General features: G+C 40.2%; 1 long non-coding RNA gene across 1 annotated transcript in view; it reads left to right on the forward strand.

Moving 5' to 3' along the window:
* LOC103103758 (uncharacterized) overlaps positions 1–17,428 on the forward strand; it is a 31,294-nt gene extending 13,866 nt beyond the window's left edge. Inside the window, exons 2-5 of the long non-coding RNA XR_468134.3 lie at positions 3,265–3,438; positions 6,355–6,453; positions 15,225–15,296; positions 16,424–17,428. This is a non-coding gene — a long non-coding RNA (uncharacterized LOC103103758). The remainder of the gene's footprint in view (positions 1–3,264; positions 3,439–6,354; positions 6,454–15,224; positions 15,297–16,423) is intronic.
* Positions 17,429–26,318: the final 8,890 nt, after the last annotated feature.

A 26,318-nucleotide genomic window follows, 5' to 3' on the forward strand; every position in this document is an offset into this window, starting at 1 on the left:
TTCATACTTAAGGGGTGGCCCATGGTTCCTGGGGATGTTTCCGCTTAGATAATCTACTTATGATCCATGGATGGCATGAGACATTCAGATAGCAAGAAAACCAGGAAGGTGAACAATAGAAGATAATTCTGTCTTTTAAAAGTTCAGCAATTTCCCTCAGAATTCCTGTGTATTATATTATAGGATGCTCAAGCACATGGAATTCTCAGTATCTTGGCTGCAGGCAAGAATTTGGTGACTTATCTGCTTTGATGAAACTGTATCATTGCTATGCGCTTAATCTAAAGACAACAGAAGTAGAGATGGTGGTGTGGGGGGCATTATTAAGTCCTATTATTCTATCTTTGGAAAACAAATTTTCAAGGAGAAGCTATTTCATTGTGAAATTGAGAATTGTAAGATTAGTACAAGGGATCGAAGAGCATGGAGAGAAATAGTTACCTCCAAGCTGTTTGTCTCTGGCAGGTAAGAAGTAACCACAAGGGTGACTATTACTTACACAGAGTGGAGATGATGATATATTTGGAGCAAAGACCGGAGAAGGCAGGGCTATCAGCTAGGTATGGTACAGGACAAAGGTAAGATGGTAGACCAAGAATAAACATCATGCCATCAGAAGGAATGAGAAGCTGGAGCACTGAGAAAGTAGCTTACACTAATGCCCAGGAACAGGAGCCAAGAAGCAAAGCCCAGGGGGTCAAGGATAACAAGGATACAGCAGATAACCAGGGAACAGACTGACAATGGAGTGATAACTTGATTTACTCGGAGTAGGGAATGTTCTTTAATGCAGAGTTGGTATGAGTTGTTCACAAATCTTTCTCTTTCTTCAAGAGGAAATGGTATCAAATGATGGCACTTCCACAGAAATGCATCCTAGTATTTCCTGAAGGAGATTATTCCATGATTCTCAGTGCTGATTTTGTGATATTCTCAGGTAATTCAAATCTCCTTTAAAGTTGGGGTATCCATCCTTTACATGCCTGCCAGAGTAATCTCCCTTATGAATAGATTGGATCATGGTCACTTCTTTTGTTACATGCCTATTATTTGAGGGTCACACGTGCCCCAAGTTCCAGATCCACTTATATCTTTCTCTCCCAACATGATGGTTTTTCTTCACGGGTGAAAACAATAGGGAGTCAAAAGACTGGTCAGGGATCTGACAAGAATTATGGCCATTCTTATACAGTACTGGTATCACTGGATCAGGGAACATCAGTGTATGGAACACAACCTAGTTCATTTTTCTGGAGAGAGATACAAGCTCCAGCCCTAATACACACTTTACTGGGACTTCAAACTCCCAACATTTTCTCCCTCCTTCACTACTTCTCTTGAGTACACTCTGCTTCTTCTGAACCCACTTTAATCTGCCCTGAATTCCAGGGGTAACTTTCTTATCAACAGCTCACTGCTAAACTTCCTTCCATACCATTACCACTATTTCTGCCAGAAAGCTTGATTGTCTCAATGACTCTTATATAAATACATTTTTAGCATCAAGCCAGGAATCCTTAGAATTCACTACCTCTACTTATAATTTTTCATACCAAGTAGATTCCAAACTCACTTAAAATTAAGGCCTGCAATCAAGGTCCTTGACCACCCAGCACTACCTTACCTTAACTAACCAGCTTTCTTCTGTACTTGGTCTTCTATGTTTTAGTCAAATACTCATTATTCCTTTTCCATGTTCTGCTCTTGACTCCTTTGTCCAAATTCATACCATTCCTAATGCCTTGAATGTCCTTCCTATTTCAATGTTAAATTTCTACCTATTATTTAAAATCTAATTCTCATGCTGTCTCTTCCACAAAGCCTTTTTCTGTTTTCCCAATTGATAATGAAGAACCTTTTCTTTCTTGGACTTCATGAGGATTTTGTAAATATATAGGGACGCAGTGGCTACAATGGATAGACTGTTGGGTCTGGAATTGGAAAGACCTGAGTCTAAGTTTGGCTTCAGGAATTTATTAGCTCTGTGGCCCTGAACAAGTCACTTTACTTCTGTTTGCCTCAATTTCCTCATTTGTAAAATGGAGATCTTAATACCATCTACCTCCCAAGGTTGTTATGAGGATGTAACAAGATACTATTTACCTAACTCTTGTCACAATGCCTAGCATATCGTGGGTATTATAGAAGTGCATGTCTTCTTTCTTTTTGATCATGTGTTTTAATGAGATGTTGTGGATATTCTATCTCCCTCCGAAGACTGTAAGTTCTACTGTGAAAGCTCATCTAAATTTTGTAGTTGAGATAAGCACCTAGCACAGAACTAAATTGAATCAATTGGATTATAACTTTCAAATTTTCAAATGAAACCATTTTGTTTTTTAATACTCCTACTCCTTTTTAGGTTAGGAGAGAGGAAATAATCAGATCAACCATGGGCTGCTGTTAGTCACCCCAAAGTGAGGAGAATCACTGAGTTAGGTTTTTCAACTTATCAGTCAGTTTCTTCTGATGAACTAGCTGTTCTAAATTTGCCACAAAGCTCCAGATGTTTTCAGGACAGGAGTAGCTCTCCTCAGTGCAGATTATAGATATTAGGTTCCCCCCAAAGTCCCATTAAACTAGGCCACTTTTTTAGAAGCACAAAAATGCATGATCTCATTTAGTTTAATCATCATATAACACTATTTGGCTCTTGAATTAAATTTCTTTTACCCAAACATCCCCAAATGCTTTAAAAATTACATGTACATTGTTGAAACAGAAAGTGGGGAAAGAAGCCAGCTCCTGGCACTTGTGAGTTTAACATTGTCTCAGTTTTTGCCTTCGAGAAATGAGAATAATACTTAGCTCCCACCCAGCAGAGTGACTGTGAGAATTAGCTAAGAGGGAAAAGTGCTAAGGACTGCAGAATCCCTGCTTAGTAGGTGAGGAGGCTGAGACAAACTCAAGGTACCAGCAGACAAGAGGCAAGGGACAGAATCCAAACACGAGGAAAAAACATTGGAAGATTTCTGGGAAAAATCCCTGGATTCTAGCCCCACAATTCCATTTCATTTATAAAAGGAAGTCATCAGCAAATGTTATTTCTTGAATTTTTTCCATAGGAAAACTGACTGGAAATAACCATTCCAAATTTGCAAAACTGCTTTTTTTCTACCTGGAAGGACCAGAAAGAGTGGGGTGTCTATCCCATTACCTACCGGGTGCTGTTTCTGGGGCAAGGGAGACAACAAGCCTGAGGCAAAGAAAGGGTAAATCTGAAGCTTCCCTTCCTTATTCACCATTCTCTCTGTTCAATAACAGTCACTCAGATGTTTCCAGCTCTATTCCACTCAAGCCAAGTAGGCCACCACAAGAAGAATAGGGCGGTGCTTCCCTGGTCCATTGCTCTGCTTCACTTAGAAACAAGGCATTTAAAATCATCAACAGAAGGCATCGTATTTTCACAGAACTTGGCACACATGGAGGAAAATTCAGGTGGGATTAGTACAGTAGATGGTTCCTTTTCTATGACCCTCCTTTTCTTCAAAATGCCCTTCAGTTGGGTTCCTTGGTTTCCCCCCTCCCCATCCTTGTCAGCTTCCTTTTATATTTTGACTTCCTCTATTAGTGTAAGCAACTTGAGGGCAGAGACTATCTTTCTTTCCACTCGTCCTTATAATCCCAGTACTTAGCTCAGTGCTGGCACACTGTAATAATAAATGCTTTCTGACTGATTGACTGTAGTCCATCTCAAAGATTATTCTAACTTGCAGTTCTGAGACGTAGAGCCCTGAGATTACTCATTCATTCAACAAAAATTCATTAAGTCTCTACCCCATGTAGAACATTGTACAGGATACTGGGGTAAGATAACTATTTACTTAAAATATTGTTCCTATCCTTATGGAATTTGGGGAATAAGACATAAGAGCATATAAATATAGAATACATTATTAGCAGATAATTATATTAGATACCTGCCTTCTCGGTGCTTTGGCTCCTACTCCATCAAGTATTATACATACTCTCTTTCTCCTCTCTCTCTCTCTCTCTCTCTCTCTCTCTCTCTCTCTCTCTCTCTCTCTTTCTCAAAAGTCTTGCTGTTTGTCTTAGAATCAATATTAAATATTGGTTCAGAGGCAAAAGAGCAAATAGGGCCAGGCAACTGGGATTTATGACTTGTCCAAGGTCACATAGTTAGGAAGAGTCTGAGGCTAGATTTGAATCCAGGACCTCTCATCTCTAGGTCTGGCTCCCTATCCAGCTGAGTGACCTAGCTGCTCCAAGTGTTATGCTCTTGAGCAAGGGCCCCATGAGATCCCAGAAGGAAAGCCATCACCAATTAGGAAAATCAGGGAAAGCTTCATGGTAGTTCAAATCCCTGACTCCCTTAAATACTACTTGTGTCACCCTGGGCAAAATTACTTAACCTCTCTTGCTTCAGTTTCCTCATTTGTAAAATGAGGGAGTTTGGTTTAGGTGCTCCCGATATTTGGTTTGTTGCCCTTCCTACAAGAAGATGACCAAAATAATATTCACTAGTGATGTCTTTTGACTCAAGGATAAATTATATTTTTAATGAGGTAGGGTGGTGATTCTAAAGTCCCAGCTGCAAACCTCAGATCCAGTGATCCCTATGAGGTGTCCCTTGAGATTCTCTTTAAAGGATGGGTAAGAGTTCAACAGATAAAGAGAGAGAAGAAAGACATTCACTATAATAGTGAACAATGAGATCAGAGGTAGGAAGCTAAAATCCTGCGTTCTAATTCTAGGATAATTTGACAGAAATATGGAGTGCATAGAGGGGAATAATTTGAGAAGCCTGGTAAATAAAGCCCGTAACATCACAGAGAGCCTTGAATGCCAAACAAAAGAGTTTAAACTAATAGACAGGTAGACCATGCTTTCTAGCATCTCTGCACCTGTTCTCCCTTGCCTTTAACCACTACCATTTCAGTTCCATCATGTGCAGAGGACAACTATCATCCATGATAACAGAAGGAAATGAAGCTAATGTGCTCTAAGCCTCAAATGTAGGCACAGCTTGCTCTTCTCTAGAATCTGGGTCACAGTGTAACACTAACCTCGAAGAGTCACTATCAATTCAATTCATCCCACTACTCTGGGCCATTGACATTCTTTATTCCTCCTAGAATCTCTCACTTCCATTTCACAAATAGTACAAATCAAATCTGGTAAGAGAGACAGCTTAGACTCATTTATCTAGGCACAGGCACAGGGGTTCTACTTTTCTAGAATGCTTCCACTGGGGTCCCACCCACCAGGAGAGGGCGAATATTGAAGAAAAGGAATATGTAGGCTTCCTATGTCTGTTCTAAACTATGAGGCACCATGGTGATGGGAAATCTGGAAACCACACACTTTCCATCTTGGCATTTGTATAGAGACTAATTCTGGCAGAAGATCAAAGATTTAGAACTGGAAGGGACCTTAGAAGTCCTCTAGACCAACCCTCTTATTTTAAAAAGGAATCTGAGACCAAGGGGAATTGCCTTCTCACACTGGAATTGAACTCTTCTTAGCCTGGGTCATCCATCTGTCATGGCACCCCACTCTGACCATTGGTGAGTTCCTTCCAATGCCTCCATTTTGGGGACAGACCCAGGCTGACCCTGCTTCATTTGTGATTCTGCAGACTATGCAGACTGTATCTAGACCTTCTCCCCTCCAGCCTTTCAGCTCCTTTGTATGTATTTTCTTTTGTCTTCCTCCAGGAGGGTGTAAGCTTCTTGAGGGCAAGAACTGTCTTCTTGTTTGCATTTGTTTCTCTAGTAGCTGACACAGAGTTAAGCACTTAAGCAGGTTAAAAGTAAAGTAAACCTTGTTATTGACCAAATGTTTGACTTCGGTAGTTCAGTGACAGAACCCGGATTTCAACGCAGGGATTTTGCAGCTAGGTGGCCCATTAGAGTTCTAGATCTGGAATCAGGAAGACCTGTGTCCAAATGTGACCTCAGACTCTAGCTGTGTGACCTAGACAAGTCACTTCACTCTGTTTGCCTCAATTTCCTCACCTGTAAAATGAGCTGGAGAAGGAAATGGCAAACCACTCCAGTATCTTTGCCAAGAAAACCCCAAATGGGTCACAAAGAGTTGGACACAACTGAAACAAGCGAACAATAACAGCTTCTCACCCCATATTCAGGTCCCCTTAATTGCACGATGCTGCCTCTCAATGAGTGTACAAAGAAGTCCATTAGGGTGGAAGAATGCCTGTACAATACCTACCATACCAGAAAGAGATGTAACACCTGGGGACTAGTTAATTCAAAAGGAAGCAGGCCTAAGTAGTGATCATAGAAGAATATCGTTGGTTCTATTTTGAGCTCCTGAATCCTGATGTGACCTTGGGTGAGTCACAGTCCCTCTGAGCCTCAGTTTCTCCATCAGATTGTCATGGTGATATCTGGCATCTCTCGTCCTCTCCTGGGCTGTGGAGCTGATTAACATTTGCAGAATTCTCTGAACTCCTCTGATCAAAGGTGCAACGTGAGTATAAAGTATTGTTACTATATGACACAATGTGGCTAAATATAGGACTGCAGCAGTCTGCTGGGGAACAGAACGTCAGTTCAGCATTTGCTGGGAGAGAAGCTCGTGCACGGCTGAGCCGAGAGAACAGGAAAAGACCTGAGAGCCCATCAGTTTAGCAAGGAAAGGAAGGGGAAGAAATGACCTTCCGAGGGGCATTGAAGGCATAGAGGGGGTACCAGAGTGCTCAGAGGGCTGGTGAAGACCTAAGGTTAAATCTGGCCTCAGACACTTAGTTACTGTCTGACCCTGGGCAAGTCACTCAACCCCTATTTGCCTCCATTTCTCATCTGTAAAATGGGGATACACTGGAGAAGGAAACGGCGAATCACCCCAATGACTTTGCCAAGAAAACCTCACAGACATGGATGGGGTCACGTAGATTAATACATGACTGAATGGCAACAAATTAAGCACCCAGGGACAGTTTACTTAAGGCTCTGGGCGTGAGGAAAGGAGTCTTTGCCATTTTGAGTGGTTGTTTTCTGGTTTATCAGTCCTATGTGTAATCATGTCAGGGTTTTATACTTCCTTTTGTTTCCTCCTGAGCATCATTGGTCCTCTCCTTGGACCCTCCATGTACAGGGCATAGCCAAGACTGATCTGATTGCTTTTATGTAGCAACTTGCCCCAAACCACCTTTCCTGCCTTATTATATATTCTCTTCCTTCAAACACCCCATGGCCCAGCCAGACTGACCCTTTAGCTATTTCTCTTACATACCTTTGCACTTGCTCTCCCCCCACATCTGAAACTCACTTCCTCTCACCCCTGCTCCTTAGAAGCCAAGTTGGCTTAGGAACTCAGAACCCTTTCCAATAGCAAGCCTTTCCCGATACCCCTTTGCCCCATCCTTTCCCCCATTCAATATGATCTTGTATTTATTTTATAGATATGTCCTATGAGAGGTAGGGCTTCTGGGTTCAAGACTCACCTCTAATAGAGAATATGTAGCCCTAGACAAATCTCTCAGCTCCCCAGGCAACTTGAAATCCTTAAGGTTCACAGGTCATGGCGAACTATATTGGCACCTTTACCAGGAACTCCTTATACTGATGAAATCATAGATTGGTTTAATATGTATATAGTATTTTATTTTAAATCGATATGTAATTTATTTATTTGAATTATTTAATATATTAATACAAAGTCAATTTATTACAAATTCATATAGTAAATATTTAATTGATGCATTAATAGATAATTAATTTAGAATAAGTTAATATGTTATATATTTAATTGATATAAGTGTATAATTAATTCGGAACAGATCAATTAATATGTTATATAATTATCATATTAATATATAATTAATTTGGAATGAATTAATTAATATATTAGATGTTTAACTGATATAATATATAATTAATTTAGAATAAATCATTTAGTATGTTATGTCTATCTCATATTGATAAAGACTAAATCAATTAATATATTATATGTTTAATTGACATGTTAATGTAGAATTAATTTAGAATCAATAAATTAATATATTAGATGTTTAACTGACATATTAATATAGAATTTATTTAGAATAAATCATTTAGTATGCTATATGTTTAACATATTGAAATAGAATAAATTAATATATCATGTTTAACTGACATAATAGAGAATCAAATTAGAATAAATCATTTAATATATTATATGTTTATCTTATATTGATATAGAATAAATCAACTAATATATTACATGTTTAATTGACATGTTAATATAGAATTAATTTAGAATAAATCAATTAATATATTAGATACTTAACTGACATTAATATAGAATTAATTTAGAATAAATAATTTAATATGTTATATGTTTAACTTATATTGATATAGAATAAATCAATTAATATATCATGTTTAACTGACATAATAGAGAATCAATTTAGAATAAATCAATTAATGTATGTTTAATTGATATTGTAATATATAATTAACACTAAATTAATTAATATATTATATGTTTAATTGATATATTACTGTGTAATTAGCTAAGGACAAATTAATTAATGTTCTGTATATTTAATTACTACATCTTAATATATAAATGATATATTTTATATTACTTGTTACATGTTTATGTTCATTATATAGTTATATTTGCACTTTTTCCCCCTCCAACAGAATGTAATTTTCTTCTCATTAGAGACTATTTCTTTTTATCTTTTTCTCTTCAGAGCATAGACCCCGGAATGCAGTAGGCACTTAATAAATGCTTGTTGATTATCTAAACTTTGTATCTGCCTCAGGGCCTAAGCTATTGCTATATCTATAACAAGTGCGTATTAAAGGAATGACTATTTGAATGAACTTCCCTGGAGGTGGACACAGAAAGCACCCACATGATAGGAGATACTGAAGCGAGCAGAAATTGCTAGCATCATAAACCTTTAGGCATGGAATGAATTTTAGCGTTCGCCTATCCTCTTCATAAAATCCAGAGGGCTGATTTGCCCAAGTTCCTTTGCTAGTTTTCATGTCAGAGCTGGGACTAGATGCCAGGGCTCCTCATTAGTAGGGAGTCTGAGACAGCTAGTAAGCAAGCGGAGCACTTCCCTAGTCCCACACTTCTATTAGACACCTAATGGGAAACTAAAAACTCCCCAAGGATGAGTCATTTTCTCTCCTAAGCTAAGTGCACGGAAGGTGCTAGCTTGAACCTAAGTGTACAGTCAGCTGACTGGCAGCTGGTTCCGTAGGTGCTTGGAGGTGTGCTTCGATGCCCCCAAATCAAACTGTGCTCTACTGAACTGTAGAGCTGACTGTGTTTTCCAAATGGTTCCTGTTGCGGTTCTTAAACAATTGGCTAAAAAGCTCTAATTTGTGCGAGTCTGCTGGCCCTTTGGACAGCAGGAACAGATGCCCACTGCTGTAAATGCCCATTTGGGGAGAGAGTTCGCTTCGTCTCTGTCAGAGGCTCCCTAAATAGGGGAGCCCCAGGTTAGGGATTGCAAATGCAAAGGGCAGATGGGGAACGCTGTCTGGAACAGAGAGCTTCCAGCCTTGGGGCTGGCCAGAGAGCCAGGGCCTGGCTGGGTTGGCAGACACACGGTGTGTGAGGAGCATCAATTGGCAATCTGTTTGCTCTTGAACAGATGTGAATCAGTCTCCTGGGCCTCAAACTGAGTACTTGCTAGGCAGGTGTCTGGCTCAGTGTGGAGAATTCTTCTATAGCATGCTTGAGGGGAAAGCATGAAAAATTCCTGCAGCCTCCTTGCCCAAGGGAAGACTCCCACTGAGAGTGCCAGAAGCCCTGACTAGGAATATCGTATTCATAAAGGCACCTGCGAGCAAACGGCTCCTTCTTCTCCTGCCTACTCCCATCGTGCAGATCTGGACTTTGAGCACTAAAGGAAAAACTGCAGAAAGGAATTCTCGGCCTTTCGCCATTTATAAAACTGAGAGCTCTGCAGAAGAAAGAGGCCTTCTCCTGTGGTATACTTACTGGTCCCGTCTTCTCTCTGGGCCTCTTTCCTCATCTATAAAATGGGTAGAGAGTTGAGACCAGACGACTTCTGAGGTTTTGGCTTTTTTCCAGTTCTCCCTCTAGGCACCTAGGAAGCCGAGAGCGATTGCGCAATATTCGTCCCTGAATGCATTTGATTTCACTTAGGTTCCGGATTGGAGGACCTATTTTAATTGACACAGCTCCAAAAGCCCTTCTATAATCTGATTTCAACTTATTTTCCAGACGTTTTCCATTCTTCATCTCATGACACTGCATTTTTACTCTTTTCAGTCCCATGTTTTGGTCCTGCAGGGGCCATTTGGCCAACAGATATTGGAGGGACATAAGCATCACCAGGAAGTAGGAGGACAATATCTATATGTGGTTTGATATTGACTTGGTTTCTATTAGAGTTGTAAATAGCTGCCATCACTGTTGACAGATGAGCAAGTGTCCAAGTGTCTATAACTCTACCCCATCAGTGTTCCTCGAGCCACAACCTCCATGGCCCTGTTCTAGGTCCTTCTTACCATAGAGGGAGGGAAGTCCCCAGTCTTGAAGAGTGATACACAAGGTTTCTCTTTGGTGATGTCAAGATCTTTGCCCCCCATACTCTCTTCTTCTCTAGCAGTCATTTAGCACTCAGGCAGTTCTGATGTCATGGACACCTGTGCCCTTTCTTTTTCTTTTTTAATTAATTAATTAATTAGTTAATTAATTAACAATATTTTCCCATGGTTACATGATTCATGTTCTTTCCCTCTCCTTCTCCCTCCCCGCTCTCGTAGCCAATGAGCAATTCAATTGGGTTTTACATGATACCTGTGCCCTTTGAGCAACCAAGTATTTTTATTAAAAATAAATAGAATTGATACTGTATATTGGTTCCAAGGCAGAAGAGCAATAAGGGCTAGGCAATCAGGGTTAAGTGACTTGTCCAGGGTCACACAGCTAGGAAGTATCTTGGGTCATATTTGAATCTAGGACCTCTAGTCTCTAGGCCTAGCTCTCTATCCACTGAGCTACCCAATAAAGTAGTTATACCAAGTTCCTGCCTCATCCCTTTACACCATGATGCCCAACATGATGTTTTGCGTATTTTTCTATTGCCAACTTTAATAAATGTTCCTTTACTGAGGAAAAAATATTCCAAGCTTCTGCCAAAATGGATTGTTGGCCCAATTTGTCTCTCCTTTGCCCACCTCCATGCCTTTTCTCCCACAGGTCTTCTGATTCCTGAAATGTACTTCTTCTACTTTCCCTGTTGATTTCCAACCCATCATCTTTCATGACAACTTTCCTAATATCTGGAGCTAGAAGCTATCCCTTCCTCCCTAAAGTTCTCATAACAATTTATTTAAATCTCTCCAGGACACTTAGCTTATTGAGGAAAGGGATCTCAGCTTGTTTATGTGTATACTTCTCTGCATTAAGAACAGCACTCTGTATAACAAACACTTAATAAAAATTTGATGAATGAATTAATCCATGAGTGAATTTATTTTCCCCTCATGTATTATAGCTATCTTATTATCTTGCCTACTCAATGGTCATATTTCTATAGATCTACATCTGGAAGGCAGTTCAGAAGTCATCTGTCCAATTCTATCATTTTACAAGTGTGTAAATGGAAGTCCTGGGTTCAAATTCCAACAAAAATCTTGCCTACTACAGAATGCCTTCCCTAACCCTTTTTAATTCCTGTGTTTCCCCTTTTTTGTTTAGTCATTTTCAGTCCTGTTTAACTCTTTGTGACCCCTTTTTTGGGGTTTTCTTAACAAAGATTCTGGAGTGGCTTGCCATTTCCTTCTCCAGCTCATTTTACAATTGAGGAAACTGAGATAAATCAGGTTAAGTGACTTGTCTAGGGCCACACAGCTAGTAAGGACCTGAGACCATATTTTAACTCAGCTCTTCCTGATTCTAGACCCAGTAGCAACCCAGAAATTGCCCCTCTTTTGATTATTTCTTCTTTATCCTGTGTATATTTGTTTGCATGTTGTCTCCTCCAATAAGACTATAAGTTCCTTGAGGACCGGGGTTGACTTTTTCTTATTTTTGCATCCTGAGTACCTTGCACAGTCCCTGGTGCTTCATAAATGCTCCCAGAATTTAATTGATGTGACTTGCCTACAGTCACATAGGGAGCAAGCATCAGAGGTGAGATTTGAACCTTCCCATTCCTTTGCCAGCACCTTCCATTGTCTCTCCACCCCCATCCCAGGGAAGGCAGGAACTGGATCACATTTAGCTTTGTATTCTCTAGAATCTATTCCAGCGGTCTGTGCCAAGGGTGCTTGTAATAAATGTTTATGGAATTGGAAGATGAGTGGAAGAGCTCAGGCCGCTCAGAAGGAAGAGGGCACCGGCAGGTAAGCTGCCCTGCTGCAGCATCCCACGTGACCCTGAACTCTCCCTGACCCTCTGTACCTGCAGTTTGCTTCCCAGACCGGAGCCCCAGGGACCAGAGTGGGAGCAGCAGCTGCAGAAGTTGGACAGGGCAGCCAGGCCCATGCTGAGCAGAGCAGGGAGCCTTTAACCTGGTTAGGCAAGTGATACCGAATGGAAAGTTGATGGTTATCGTGGTTTCTTTTCAGAGACTGGGACACATTTTTGCCTCCTCTACCCGGCTGCCCATGTCAAATTTCAGCCTCACTGTCGGTTCTTCATCAGGAATCTGCCTCCTCTCTTGCCTGGCCTCTACTTTACTGTGCCTTTCACCTCCTTGCTTCTCTCCTTTCTTAGTGTGGTCATTTGTTCCTTCCCCTTCACAGGGCACAAAAAGGGAATAATGATATAATTCTGGTTTGTAGTGGGAGGGAGGATTTCATTCTTTTTGTCCTGGCAGAGAACTGGAAACTAAGATGGTTACCATCAATTTGGGAACAGCTGAACAAATAATGGCTGTATGAGTGTAATGGAAGACTATTATTGTGCCATAAAAAGAGGCAAAAAAGGATGAATTAGAGAAATCTGAGAAGACTTCTATAAACTGATGCAGAGACAAGTGATTAGAACCAGGGAATGATTTATGCAAAAACCAATAACACTGTAAAGACAAACAGCTTTGAAAGAATTCAGAACTCTCAGTAATGCAACAACCAAGCATAATTCCAGAGGACTGATAATGAACTAAGCTCCCCACTCCCTAACTGAGAGGTTCTGACCATAGCCACAGAAGCAGAGATGGAACAATTGACCCTTGGTGACATTTTTGGGAAGGTAGAAACTTTCAAGGAGGTATCACACTACAGAGGACTGTGCTTACACCATCTGATAAAGGCCTTCCAGCATCACCATTTGCCACCTCCTTGTCAGAAGGACACATGACCTTTTCTGCAAATTCCACCTGTCTGCCTCTTGATTGCCATTTCAGACTGGTTGTTTTGTGGCTGCATATCATCTGTATAATAAATCTGCCATACTTTTTTGGTCAGAAAAAAAAATAAGACATAACTTTTTTTTAACGTAAGAATTTATTTTTGCTTAACTATGCAGATTTGTTACAAGGTTGTTTTATTTTCCTTTAAATTGGGGAGGAGGATAAAAGATAAAGATAAAAGAAAAAAATATTTGCTCATTATAAAGATTGGCAATGGGGGCAGCTAGGTGGTCCCATGGATAGAGAGCCAGGAAGGTCCTAGGTTCAAATTTGGCCTCAGACCCTTACTTCCTAGCTGTGTGACCTTGGGCAAATCACTTAACCCCCATTACCTTGTCCATACCACTCTTCTGCCTTGGAACCAATGCATAGTACTGAATCTAAGACAGAAGGCAATGGTTAAAAAAAAGAGACAGATAGTATAGTAGAATACTGGGCTTGGAATCAGCAAAACTCATATTTCTTGAATTTAAATCTGGCCTTAGATACTTATTAGCTATGCAACCCCGGGCAAGTCACTTAACCCTCTTTGCCTCAATTTCCTCATCTGAAAAATAAGCTAGAGAAGGAAATTTCAAACAATTTCAGTATCTTTTCCAAGAAAACCCCAAAATGAGATCACAAAGAGTCAGGCATGACTGAAATGATTAAATAAAAAATAGAAAAAATAAAATAAAATGGAAAAAAGTAGAGCCTATATGATATACAATCCTTACCTTTTTTTAAACACTTACCTTCTGTCTTGGAGCCAATACATAGTATTGGCTCCAAGGCAGAAAGGTGGTAAGGGCTACACAGCGGGGGTCAAGTGATTTGCCCAGGGTCACCCAGCTAGGAAGTGTCTGATATCAGATTTGAACCCAGGACCTCCTGACTCCAGGCCTGGCTCTCAATCCACTGAGCCACCCAGCTGTCCCATATCCTTTCCTTTCCTTTGCTTTTTGGGGTGGGGTGGGTGGAGTGGGGAACAATCCAAATTAAGTCTACCTCATATATATTACCTCTGTACAGTGGTAAATGCCTTGAAGACAGGGGCCATACTTTAGCTGAATTTTATAGATATAATGCCTTGGAAATGCCATACGTGGACTGCACCATCTGGATTTGGGTGCCTCTTTATGGTGTGGAGACAAGCTTGGGTCGTCAAAGGTTAGACCAATGGAGCACAAGCTCTTAGAGTTCCTACCCAGCTAGAATGGTTTCCGGGATGGTTGGTGGTTTCTGTAACTGGTTGTATATCTGTCCTCGTAGGTTCAAACTAAAGAAGGAGAGAGAGGCTCATTGCCAAGACATCAGTCAGGTTCTAGAACACTGGAAGGTCTCCCTGGTAGAGAAGCTTTCATTTGCTGATGGTTTTAGAACACCAAATAGTGACGAGACTGCCTAATTAATTTCATATTCCTTACAGGCATGCATGGGGGATAAGTAGGCATGGCCCTTTGGCAGGGTCTTCAATCACATTTCCTTCTTTCTCTGGTCATTTTTCTAACATGGCCTTCTACGGAAAGGATTAGCCAACAACAACAAGGGTTAGCAAACAGGTTATGATTTTTTTTTAATTTGGAGGAAAAGAAGGGAGGATATAAGCATTTCCTATGTGCCAGCCCCCCATGCTAAGTGCTTTACAAATATTATCTCACTTGATCTCAGTTTTTTATCATACTCTGCTAAGTGCTTTACATATATCTCATTATCTCATTTTTTGGCTACAGGGACTCATTAAAATGATCTATTAAAGGTCAGAGAGGGTTATAATCTACACCTGTAGACAAAGCTCCACCTCCTTTCTCCTGCTGATGAAATCATAGATTCCTAAAGTGTAAAAATGGAAGACTATAAGTTAGAATGAGTTTCCTTTTTCCTTTGTCCCTTAAATGACTTTGGACAAATTATTTCTTCTCTTTAGGTTTCCGTTTCCTCATCTGTATGCAAAGCAGCCACACCAACTAAAAGCATCTCAGTGGAAGAGCTAAACCAGGTAGAGAGTAACCAACAGGTCCCAAACCCATCTGTTGCATTGGGGGAGAGGGGGGCGTCTAACCCAGCTAAAGAGGCCAATGAGAACAACCTGTTCCAGTGGTGATGAATGTGGCTGAAGCAGGTGCTGAGGAACACTTAACAGACATTTGAGACACCATGGTCATCCACTGTATCCTGGGCCATCACCAGTCATCTTGACTTTTTCCTTACTACTGGATTTTGATGGCTCTGGAAGAGAGTGAAAGATGGCTTTGTGAGGCTGATGACTCTGCCTCTCTTAAATTTGATTTATGAGCAAGTCAGGGAATTATCCTATAATGTCATTGGCCCTCTTCTAAAGGAAGGATGAACAGCAATCTCAACTGTAAAATTTAGGAGTTAAGCTGGACGACTTCTAAGCTCCCTTTGATGCTCATATTTTTCCTTCTTCTTTGGCTGAAAAGTCCAAAGAAGATAGGAGCATAGATCTAGAGATAGAAAGAACCTTAGGGGTCATCTGGTTTAATTCCCCCTTTTTACAAATAAGGAATCTAAAGGCCAGAAAAGTGAATGATTTGCTTGAAGTCATATGGGAATAAAGTTGGAGAGCTAAGATTTGAACCCAGTTCCCTTGAATCTAAATCCAGTATTTTCCCCATTATTCCATATTGCCTCCTTGCTCCCATGGACATTCCTTTTGAACTTTCTATTTACTACAGTTCAAAGCATTTGCCCAAATGTTTTGTACTATCAAAATATCTTCCTGGTGTGGAAAGCATGATGAAGACTGATGATAATACCAAGTTAGCTTCTCTTCCACACAATATATCGTTATCATATAAAAAAGTATTCATATCAAAATAATCAGATCATATCAAATGTAATCACATCAAAAAGTAGAGCCATCCAGGTCCCAGTGACAATTTCCTTTAGACAGGCCCATACTGGAACCAACTTCCTTTTTATTTAAACCCTACCATCCATTTTAGAATCAATATTGTGTGTTGGTTCCAAGGTAGAAGAGCAATAAGGGCTAGGCACCTGGGGTTAAGTGACTTGCCAGAGGCACTCATCCAAGAACCTTTCATTTCTAGGCCTGGCTTTCAATCTACTGAGCCACTTGACTTTCTTATTTTTTCCCCCCAGAGTACTCCGGAATACTGAAATGGTGATTTCATCCAGTGATCAAGACCAAGATGCCTGAGATACATAGAGGCTAAGTGAGTTGCCCAACATCCAGGTCACACAGCTAATAAGGATCAGAAGTGGAAATATAGGATCATGAGAGCATAGATGTAGAGCTGAAAGATATTTTAGAGACCATTGAGTCCATCCATCTGATTTTACAAAAGAGTAAACTGAGGCATAGAGACTTACCCAGGACCACCTCCCTAATTAGTATCTTGGGTGGGATTTGAACCCAGGTCTTCCCAACTCCAAGTCCAACACTCTATCCAACACTACACACCTCTTCTAACACAGTAAGTCCTGTGGACACTTTTGAACCTTTTTCTTGTCCTTTTAGACCCCAAACAAATGCACCCACTTCCCAATTTCCGTACTAAGAATGCTGAATTCCTTTGGAGTTCAGTGTACATACCCCTCCTGCCAGGCCTGTCAGCAGGAACCTGGGGGTTTGATGCTCAGTCTTCTTAAGCGAAAACTGCACAATCCAAACAGCCAGCTCTCGACACAGATGGCGTTCCACTGTTCTCTGAATTCCTCTCTGTACAATAAACACATCTGTCAATTGGTCTCTAGCATTAGTCTTCTCTTCTCTTTCTTTCCACTTGGCACCAGGGCTTTAATTATCAGCCATTGCCAGCTGAAGGAACATTTCCCAGTCCCCTCTCACTGCGCCCACCAAAAGAAAAAGAGGCTGCATTTGAAAGGAGGCACATCAGTCTGTCATCAGGGCTTGCTCTCGGCAAAAACAGGAGGAAGGCAAAGTTAGTTCCCTGGCATCCCCTCCCATCTTCTTTCGAGAGGCTGGCAGAGTGGGATGATGGACAAAGAGCCTGCTGTCGTCTATAGAGACAGCCAGATTCAAATCCTGCTTGTTTGACCTTGGAAGGATCTTTGTGGCATAGTCCTGACCTTGGCTAGAGGAAGACCTGAAATCAACCGAGGACATGTCACCAAGCCATTGTGAGCCTCTGTTTCCCCATTTATAAAATACAGATAATAATATCTATAGCATCTACCACTGAGGGTTTTCGAGACTCCAGTGAAGCTATATATTAACATGGGAAGCTGTATATTAGTGACAGACATTATTTAAGCTCCTTCCTCCTTATTTAATGTTCAAAATTCCAAAATTCCTTACCCAAACTGGGATGGGGTTCCTGAATATGACAACCCCTCCAGGCTAAGTAAACATCATTTCCCCTGAATCAAAAATTACCTATCCACTCTCCCAAGCCCTCTGAGTGCTGTTCTCTGTTAAGTGATAGTGGATGGTAAGAGGTTAGTTACCAGTCAGATCAATGAATCTTGACTAACATATTATCTGGCTAATTTGTTACATTGACATTTAGAGACCTGGACAGAAATCCCCCCATCTCTACTGGCCAAACTAAGGTGAGGGATGTTTGGGGCAACCAGACCGTCTGATAATGCTCAAAACAAGGCACATAGTGGGTTTTATACTTTATCCCTATTCATGATGTGGCTGAAGTGCCACAGTCATTGTTCAGTTATTTTCAGTTGCATTGGACTCTCTATAACCCCATTTGGGTTTGTTTGTTTGTTTTTTTGTTAGAATTTCTGGACTGGATATTCATTTCCTTCTACAGCTCATTTTCTACAGATGAGGAAACTGAGTCAAACAGAGTTCAATGATCTGCTGAGGGTCACACAGCTAACAAGTGTCCGAGACCAGATTTGAATTATGGAAGGAGAGTCTTCCTGACTCCAGGTCTGGCACTCTTTCCACTGTGCCATCTAACTGCCCTTAAGGTGCCAACAAAAACTGTCCTGGGATCATCCAGTGCTTTGGTGCCTTCTTGTTAATTATAATACTGAAAGCAAATTGTCTAAAAAGAAATAAATACAATTCAAATGTGTGGTCTTAGATTTGGGTATCTTTCAAGACCAAGATTTAATAATAACAACACTAATGATGATAATAGCATATATCTAGCACTTTAAGGTTTACAATATGATTGACAAATATTATCTCATTTGATCCTCACAGCAACCCTGGGAGGTAGGTGCTATTTTTATTCCCATTTTACAGATGAAGAAACTCGGGCAAACAGAGGTGAAGTGATTAGTCTAGTGTCACATAAGCTGGTGTCTAAGGCAAGACTTTACCATCTATCTTTCAGTCAGCTTGTCTGAGCAGTGTTCAATTTTTCGAGATGCTAGCTATCAGAGACTATAGTATCCTGGCTAAGCCCACTAGAGTCTTGGCTTCCTATAGACACCCAGGGATTCTGGACATTGCAAGTGGGAGCACAGCCCGCCATTCCAGTGATACTTGAGATCATGTATCAGTACCCCTACCAACTCCCACCTTGCTAAAAGTGGCCAGGTCCTCCCTCAGAGAAGTTCCAAAATCTGGTCACCCAGAAATTCCTTTGTCAAGCTTTCTCTATCAAAAAATGAACCTTCATCACAGTTTTTAAAAATTGGTTCTAAGGTAGAAGAGCAGGAAGGGCTAGGCAATGGAGGTTAACTGACTTGCAGAGGGACCCACAGCTAGGAAGTGTCTGAGGACACTTGAACTTGAACCCAGGACCTCCTGTCTCTAGACCTGGCTCTCAATCCTCTGAGCCAGCTTGTCCCACTTCATCAGAATTTGATTAGAATTTTATATTCATATCATGTTCTATTCTACCTTATCACAGAGTATGGAAGATTCTACAATGTTGACTACTGCATGCTTGATTATGTTTTATAGTATATTTACTTTGCTCAACTATAAGATCAATGATGGCTTTGAGTATTTTAATTTTCTTTTTATTCCACCATTTCCATTGCCCCCACCCCACCCCCAATACCACTCCTAGAGTGAGAATACTTCACAGAGATGTCCTGTGATGCCATCTAAAAGAAATTCCTCCTCTGCTTGTTTCTTGAGCTACTCTCCCTCCTGGATGGGTTTTGTCCAGGCTACAATGGCTGTCAGAGGTGTAGAGGATGAATGGGTCCTTATTCATTCATCCATCTCCAGTCCAAGATTCTTATCTAGGAAAAAATCATCAAATTTTTCTGAGTCACATTCCACTGTTGATACTTTGGGGTCTGATGTCATTGATAGTGTCTCCCTTCAGGCTACATACATCCAATTTGGCATGCTATTATTCCGGGTGTCATCAGAAGCTCTGTGGAGTCATCAAACTAGGGTAGGAAATACGTTTGGAATCCAGGAAACCAGTCACCCTCACTAATAAACATTAGGAAACTCCCTCTAGGCATTACCTTGGATCTTCCAGTCTCCATCTTTAATCCAGGTGGACATTGCCATTTTAAAGTGATGAGGTGGGGCTGGGGACGGGAGAGGGGAGGATAGTTGAGGTATCAATCAGTCAACAATCAACAGGAATTTACTAAAAACATTTTATGTGCTAGGCATTGGCATATACATAATAAGAAACTGTCCATACTTGTAAGCAGCTTACATTCTGGGGTTTGAAAGGAAGAGAAGATGAGAAAATGGACATATAAAGTATGTGCATGATATCATTTTACATGTACATGTTATAGAACAGCTAGGTGGCACAGTGGATAGAGCACCAGCCTCGGAATCAAGAAGATTCATCTTCCTGAGTTCAAATCTGGCCTTAGAGACTTATTTGCTATATGATCCTGGGCAAGTCACTTAATCCTGTTTTGCTTCAGTTTCCTTATTTGGAAAATGAGTTGGAGAAGGAAATGGCAAAACACTCCAATATCTTTGCCCAGAAAACTCAAGATGGGGTCATGAAGAACTGGATATGATTGAAAAATGACGAAATAAAATAAGATATATTCAAAATAGTACAAGGAATTTGTGGGTGGGAGGAAGCAGTAGCAGTTCAGGAAAAGGCATCATGTAGAAGGTGATCCTGGAGCTGAGCTTTATAAGAAAGTAGTGGTTCTTGCAGGGGAAGGTGAGAGAAAGTATGAGCCCAGAGGTAGGGGGTTAGGGAGAAACATGGAAAGACTGTTCAAGGGATCAGAGAAGGAGAAAGAGAATATTTTATATGCACAACAATCAGAAGGCCCTTTTGACTGGAAATTGACATAGAGTAATGTTAAAAAGTCAATTGGAGCCAGGTTGTGAATACATTTAAATAGGTATAAGTTAGGACTCTCCCTCTGCCATTGACAATGAGCTTTCCTAGAGGTCTGGTGGTTCAAGGGAAAGAACAGGAGCTGAGAGTCAGGAGCCCTACATTCTTGTCCTAGTTCTATCCTTAGTGAGCTGTCTGACCAAAAGTCACTCAAATCTGCCTATGCCTCAATACCCACATATGTAAAATGGGAACAATACTTACAATTTATACCCCATGAAGTAATGATTGATGACAATTCATAGGATTTATAGATGCTAAGATTTAAACACTGTAGACATCAGTCACTTGAAACAAAGAGAAGAGACTGGCATAAAATCATACTGGTACTAAGCAGCAAATCTTATATTCAAATCCATGTTTTCTGGTTCCAAATGCAATATCCTTCCTTCCTTCCTTCCTTCCTTCCTTCCTTCCTTCCTTCCTTCCTTCCTTCCTTCCTTCCTTCCTTCCTTCCTTCCTTCCTTCCTTCCTTCCTTCTTTCCTTCCTTCCTTCCTTCCTTCCACCTTATTATCAATTCTAAGAAGAGAGGCATGGGCTAGGCAATTGGGGTTAAATTACTTGCCCAGGATCACAGAGGTAGGAAGTGTTTGAGATCATATTGACTCCAAGTCTGGCTCTCGATCTACTGTGTTGCCTAGCTGCACCTGAAGTATTCTTTCTACTTCAACATGCCCCAATAGAAAGGGAATATAAAATAAAATATGGGGAAAATATGTTTCTACTTTTCTTTGAATGAAATTCCTTAGGAAGAGTTCTTTTTCAATAACTTCCTTACTTCCCTTCAAAGCCAGGGTTTTTTTTTTCTTCCACAAAGAAAAATTGCATAGTATTTCATCTTCAGTTATTCCTAGTTGGAAAAAAATGCAGAATCTATTTTCTGAATCCCTTAGCAATTATTCCTCCCACTATAGATATTTCTCAATTCCACTTCATGTGTTTAAATTCCAGTTCACTTAATAAAACTTCACTTAAGAATGCTACCCATTAGCTCCTTAGACACTAGCAGAAAATTCTCTTTTCATTTCTGTCCTCCTGTTGTTGTCATAAGCCTCTGAGTACATCTTTCAGCAGCTCCTCCCCGCCGTGAGCTGCTCAAAGTCATTCTGACTTCCTTCATTTAATTAACACCATGACAGATTCCTAACTAGGGTGGGATAAACTGAGACAAACCAACTTTTCACCAGGGATGGAAGAAAATAATTTTTTACTCAATTAAAAAAGGAAGGAAGGAAAAGGGAGCAGAGAGTGCTAAGAATCACACCATTCTTAAACCATCTATAAACATTAATTAAATTGTTAGTATTTTTAGTATTTCATATACCTTCTCAGTACTTTTGCACGAACTGTCCTCCCATGCCTGAAATGAACCCCCTTCTTCATCTCTGCCTCTGCCTTCATCCCTACTTGCCTTCATCCCTACTTACCTTCCCATTGTTGTTGTTTGATCATTTCAGTCATGTCCAACTCTTCTAATCCAATCTGGGGTTTTCTTGGCAAATATACTAGAGTGATTTGCCATTTCCTTCTTCAGCTCATTTTACAGATGAGGAAACTGAGGCAAATGAGGTTAAGTGATTTGTCCAGCATTACTCAGCTAGTAGGTGTCTGAGGCCAAATTTGAACTCAGGAAGAAGAGTCTTTCTGACCCCAGGCCCAGACAGTCTACCCACTGTGCTACCCAGCTTCTCCATTTACCTTAATGGCTCAGCTTGGATGTCCCCTCCTACATGAAGCTTTTCCTAATCCCCTGAGCTGCTATCATGACCCTGCCAAAATGACCATGTATTTACATTATATGTACATTTTGTATATAGGCTTATTTGTAACTTTGGTGTCTTCCCTGGGAGAACACTAAGCTCTCTGGGGTCAGAGACTACTTATTTTGTCTTTGTAGACTCTAGGCTTGACATATAGTAGCTCTTAATTAAATCTTGTTGATTAACTGACAAATGTGAATTTTTTGTCAAATGATCAATAAATGTACAACTCTAGGAACTGAACTATATCTGTATATTCTCATCTTTACTATAAGTGAAACCAGAAGGCAGTCAACAAACGATAGATCCATGCAGTTCAATTGCACGATTGCTCACTGATTCTCCTTAACCTTAGGAGGTGGGTAGGAGTAGGGGATGGGTTGGGGTGGGGTAATGAGTGATTAGAGCTGGTTTTTGCTATGATCCCAAAGAATGAAATAATTCATAGGATAATGTTAGCTGGAAGGTAGGAAACAAGCATTTATTCAGCAATTACTATAGGCCAAGCATTGTGAGAAGTGTTGTTGATAAAAATACAAAGAGAGAGACAGTTCCTGCCTTCAAGAAGCTAACATTCTAATGGGGGAAGATGGTAGGTGAAAGGCATGAAAGGCAACTAAAAGGACTTGAAAATCTGAGGGGAGCCAGAAAAAGGAAGGTGGGGCATGGTGACAAAATCTGGGGAGAGTCAGATGCATAGCCAAGAAGGAATGAAACATGGCTGACCTAGACTTGTCCCCAAAATGGAAGTCACAGATGGAAAACATCCTGTCCCTTGACACTTTCTTCTTGTTACTCTTCTCAAGCTTCCTGAAAGCCCTGGCCAGAAGGAGAAATTGACTTATTTCTTGTTTTCTACTGACACTTCTGGATGCTCTTTCAGCCGCCATCACTCACAACTTCTTTGAGATTCATGTCATTAGATTATATTACCCTGCACAATTCTTGGTGCAGTCAATTACTCACCTCTAGGTCAACTCTCCCCCTTCAGTGAGTTCACTACTTGGCTCACAGTCTTCCTCTCCACCCCATCCCCTAGTTTTATCCTCAGTTAATCCAATCAATTAACTTAATCCAATCAAGTCATATCTATGACTTTTTAATATCCTAGACTCCCAGTAAATCAACCTCCACTTACATGACCTACATTTCCACTCTGTACAAGGATGGTAACACCTAGTTGTTTAGTCTTTGTGATCCCATTTGGGGTTTTCTTGGCAAAGATACTGGAGTGGTTTGCTATTTCCTTCTCCACCTCATTTTACAGATGAGGAATCTGAGGTGTCTGAGGCTAGGTTTGAAATCAGGAAGAGAGATGAGTCTTCCTGGCTTCAGATCCAGAAATCTACCTACTGTGCCACTTAGCAGCCCTTAGATATTACAATAATCCTAAACTGTTCTACCCTCAAAACCTTGAACTCTGAAATTCTTCCTTCCTAATCTCGTCTTATCCTTTCACTTTTCTAGCTACCTTCCTCCTCCTAAACTTCTTTCATCTTCACTGTAAGCCTCAGTCTCTCTATTTCTTCCTCTTTTCCCCAGATTATCATCAAAGCTGCCTGCCCCCATTTCTTGCTTTTTGTTCTCTACCTATATGGTCAATCAGGCATTTCTTGATTCCCTTGCTCTGTTTCCCCACAAATCTATTATTTAATCTCAACTAGGCAGCTAGTTGAGACAGAGAACTGGACCCAGAGTAGGAAGACCTGAGTTGAAATGCAGCCTCAGACACTACTAGTTGCATTACCCTGAGCAATCCTTATTTGCCTCAATTTCCTCCACTATAAGATGGGGATAATAACAGCACCTACTTCACAAAGTTAATATGAGGATAAAAAGAGATATTTGTAAAGCACTTAACACAGTGTCTAATGCACAGTAGGTGCAATTTTAATGATTATTCCTCTCCCTTCCCTTCTTTCCCAACCTGAGCTCTGAAAGCATTACTGCACAGCAATCCTTTCCTGATTTTGACTCTATCACATACTCATTCCTCAGATCTCTTATAACTCCTTCCCTCCCTCTAAGCAGAGGATCTCCATTCTTTTCTGAGAAAATCTTTTATAATCTCTCCCTTATCCCCATATCTGCCTCAAAATCTCTTGAGTCTACCTGACTTTTTACCCCATTCTTTTTTTCCTTGTGCTAATCCCTGGGGAATAAAAGGTACAATTTTTTTCTTTTCCAAAGTAAAGCTCTCTATCTTTCTATCCATCAATCATGGTGAGCCATTGGAAGTAAGGGGCCATTAGGCTGCCTAAGGAAAAGTAAACCAAGTCTAGGTCAAAAGCAGAAAACATCAAAGCTTCTCTGATAATCCGCAATTGGGGCTAGGCTCATGAGTAATTATTGTATTCCCAGCTTGGGCAAGATAGGGAGTTCTAATCTCTGTCTCTCTGTCTCTCTGTCTCTCTGTCTGTCTCTGTTTCTGTGTGTGTGTGTGTGTGTGTGTACTATGGCATATATATACATTATTATATATTTATATTTACCACATTTTAGATCTAATTATTTAATGTATATATTATATATTATATATATTATTAACTTGACAACTACAATGGAGTCATTTACTTTATTATTATCAGATATAATAGAATCTCCTAAGACTTTTCAAATCTGATGACAACCACTTGCTTCTTTTGATTTATATGGACATGATTATTATATTTTATATAATAATATTATTATTTCATATATAATTTTATTATATAAGTGACACCTCCAAAAGAAACTTCACATACATACATACATACACATACATACACACACATATATAGACCTGATATATATATACATATATAATCTATTTCTTCTTTCTGCCCAGATGGTCCATAGTATACTTTAATGGCAAAATCATTTCAGTTTCACTCTTCATTGACCTTGACCCAAATATTCTTTGGCACACTTTCATATGCCTGTTCATTCCTCACATGAGCATATCTTCTTAATACACAATGCTACCTACCTCATCTCTCCCTTTTCCTATCTTGTTTCTTTTGAATGAGGCATACCTATCTAGAGTGGTTCAGTACAAATTAACTCTAAAGTCCTTATGTATAGACAAATAAGGAACAAGGCCATGGGTTCTTGGATTTTGTCTCCTATGAATTTCTAGTTGTCTCAGTCTCAATTCTTCTTTATTTGTGGTTATTTGCCATTGTATCTAATTTTGGAAGTATACAGAGACAATCTTCCACCCACCTCTTATTTATTAGTTTATGCTCTTTTGATTGGATTTCCCCTTTAGATGTATTCCACCTCTGATTAGGAATCTGTCAATTCTATATTGTGGGCTGTGAGTCAGAAATCAAAATTCATTCTCAGATACCACCTTCTTAGTCAGCTGTTCACTTCTCAAATTCATTTGTCTCTTCTGCAGACTTTGTCACAGCCTGTGCCCGTCAGTTTCTTGTCCAATACCTCATAATCATTGGAAATATATCTTGGGTTTCTTTTCGAAGTGTCACTTATGCCCATATAAATCAAAAGAAGCGGATGGTTGTCATCAGACCTGGTAAGTCTTGGGAGATTGTTATATCTTTGGCAATAATACAGCTGAGGACCCCATTGTTGCTGTCAAGTTAATAAGTAGGTGCCTTGGTACCTCTCAGAAGTCCTTTTCTCTTGCCCCTTTTCAGATGATAGCTTCTGGGACTCTACTATATCATTCTTGGGAAGACAAGTAGTTTCTTCCTCCTTAAACATTCAGCTCTCTCTTCAAGAAATGCTCCAAATCTGCTTTTATGCTCTAATTTTACAGGTTTCCTTTTCTTTCCCTTTCTCTTTTGTCTTGAACTGTTTCACTCTTCATCATCCATCATCTCTCCTCCCTGGCCTCATTGTTCTCCCTCATTGAAGCATTGTTTTATTTTCTTTAAGAATCCTTCATTCTCCCCAACAACTTGAAGTGGGAGATGCATTCTTTCAGTTTCTTCCCCCTTTCTTCCAGAAATAAGTGATGCCTGCACTGGGAATTCAGATAATAGTTATGGGATTGA

The sequence above is a fragment of the Monodelphis domestica genome, chromosome 4 (assembly GCF_027887165.1).
Source record: "Monodelphis domestica isolate mMonDom1 chromosome 4, mMonDom1.pri, whole genome shotgun sequence".
In the NCBI taxonomy this organism is placed as follows: domain Eukaryota; kingdom Metazoa; phylum Chordata; class Mammalia; order Didelphimorphia; family Didelphidae; genus Monodelphis; species Monodelphis domestica.